The sequence below is a fragment of the Montipora foliosa genome, chromosome 12 (genome assembly GCF_036669935.1).
Source record: "Montipora foliosa isolate CH-2021 chromosome 12, ASM3666993v2, whole genome shotgun sequence".
NCBI classification, from domain to species: Eukaryota; Metazoa; Cnidaria; class Anthozoa; order Scleractinia; family Acroporidae; genus Montipora; species Montipora foliosa.
Window position 1 is genome coordinate 18,529,816 of NC_090880.1, and position 2,500 is coordinate 18,532,315.

The 2,500-nt window shown below is 40.4% G+C and overlaps 1 pseudogene; it reads right to left on the minus strand.

Annotated features, from left to right (window-relative positions):
- Positions 1-516, minus strand: part of LOC137979330 (chitinase-3-like protein 1 pseudogene) — a 1,560-nt pseudogene extending 1,044 nt beyond the window's left edge.
- Positions 517-2,500: the final 1,984 nt, after the last annotated feature.

A 2,500-nucleotide genomic window follows, 5' to 3' on the forward strand; every position in this document is an offset into this window, starting at 1 on the left:
TGGCAGAGGAGAGTGAAGCGACCTTTGTCGCTCTTGGGGGAGCCGCCACGCATGCCCGGATATTCCCAATCTAAATCCAAACCATCGAAGCCAAACTTTCTTAGAGTATCTATTGTCGATTTTATGAAAATAGCTCTTTTCCCTTTTGTGGCAACCATTTTGGAAAACGGGCTGTCCTTTTCTTCGTGAGTCCATCCTCCCACAGCGATCTGGGTCTTCAGCTTTGGGTTCACCTTTTTCAGGGCATTAATTCTGTTGTACAAGTCATGATCGTTTTCTTCGTAGATCTCTAATTGGTGCGTCGTTCGACTGACTTTTGCGAACGAAAAGAGGATGTGAGTGCAAAGGGCAGGATCGATGTCCTCAGGCCAGAAGGTTCCCCCTTTTGGACGGTACTGAGACCAGTTAGTGTAGTAACACCCGCGAACATAATCGCAGGCTGCAAAGGGCATCATGCAGCACAAACGGAGGAAAAGGACTAGTGGTGTCATGATTTCGTGTGACAGCGCTGCTGCTAAAAGCGAATGAACCGCCACGAAAAAGGTCTGATTTTATAAGCATTTATGGAAAAGCTAGCCAGCCCCCTCAGGCAGCTGTGTTCCACGTGAAAATGGAAATGCAAACTATTCCAGCTGTTGACGGGCATCCTGTGGGCAACAAGATAGCTTGCTGTTTGCCTAGATCAGCTCCTCAAACTTCCTGAACACACATTTGTTTACGCATATGCCTTTGCTATATCAACAAAGACAGTTTGTCGACATGTTTTACACCTATTTTCCTTAAGCCAACTGCTGTTGCAATAAGAGAACATTGTTTACGAAATTCGAAATTTGAAATTCTCTTTTGGGGTGTACGTTGAACCCTTCACAGCTAAGAATGAATTTTGCAGAAATGAGTTTCTGGTACATCTCAGTGGCTATTTCCATGCTTCCGTTTTGAGACGCAAATGTTTATTTGTAAAGGGACCTTAAGCAAGGATGACGACTACGGCTACGAGAACGTTGTCTAAAAATGTTATTCCCTGTTATTGTAATAATTTCGCTGTCATTCCAAGTCGTTCGGCGTGAAAGTGTCTATCAACATTCCAGAAACAAAATTGGTATGAAAGGTATGGATGTTTGGAGAGAAAATTGAAAATTCATCGTCAGATGCTCAAATTAACCTCAAATTTGATCATTTGACGTCGTTTTCGGGACGAGAACGGCAAATAAATGCCTATGCAGGACGTGCAGAGCTATTGTTTTTGCCTATTAAACCTATTTTAGTGGCGTTCTCGTAGCCGTCGCCGTCGTCCTTGCTTAAGGATCCCTAATCATCTGATTCATCATGAAACATGAGATTGTCTCTCTCACATGGCAGATTTGTCAAAGGTAAACCTTCTGCTAACCTCTGAATACCTGCCTATTTTTGTTTTCTTTCTAGTGAACTTTTATGACATTTGATGCCACTGTGTATGCATTTCGAAACGAGACGGTCGCTTTCTTCTTTCAAGTGTAGCCTTTTATGGTTTTATGGTGTGTGATATTTTCCTAAACAGAATGTGGATCAGGTCTTCCTTGTTGGACACAAATCTGTTAGTTTTCAGAAACAATTTCTGAATTTCTTATTGAAATTCTGTTTAAAGTACGGAAGCTATGTTGCGTCATCAATTGGTGTTTGTGGAAAATGACTCATTGATATAAACTTCTCATGTTTAACTCTCATTTTAAACTTAATATTTGAAATAAAAGCGACAAAAAGAACGAAGCAAATTCTATGTATTTGCGGTTTCTACTTAATTATAGAATTTGTATTGTGTAGCTACTATTACAGCATGCGTGAACCATGAAGTAGATTATTTCGTACCGGGATTCAAGCAATTCTTTCGTCATAATACACACTTAACGTTTTGTTTTGCCAGTTGACTACTTTTATTTTACTGGCATTTCTCAAGAACAGTAAACTGAGCTAGGGCCTGGCAGTGACAAAGAATATGTAATGTTAAATGGCAAAATTACAATCATATTCAAAAGAGCGATTCACCCGAGCAAATTTCTCGTTTTCTAGAATACCGATTAAGGAAGAGAGAAAAACTCTTGGTACCCCTCGCTGTGTGATCAGCATAGCCACACGGTTAAATTGGTCTCTTTGGCCATTTCATATATCCCGGATGAAAACGTCGAAAAATGTGAGTTCCCTTGTCGATGCGCTCTCTCGTTGTCAAGGCTGAATTTGAGACAAAATTAAAGCGACCGTTTCGTTTCTTTGGCTCTTTTGAGATTGTTGGACTCTGGTAAAGCCTTTCCTTAAAAAAAAGAATTTATTATTTCGTCCCACTGAAAGGTCTACCTCAACGAACCCTACAGAAGAAGAAGTTGATGCTTTAAGAATGTGTTTGCTCTAAACCTGGTCACTGGCATGTTTTGGTCTGGGGCATTCACGAAAACAAATGAATGGAATACCGCATCTATCCTAAACTTTGGAAAGGTATCCAGCGAAATACACGTTAATAATAATAATA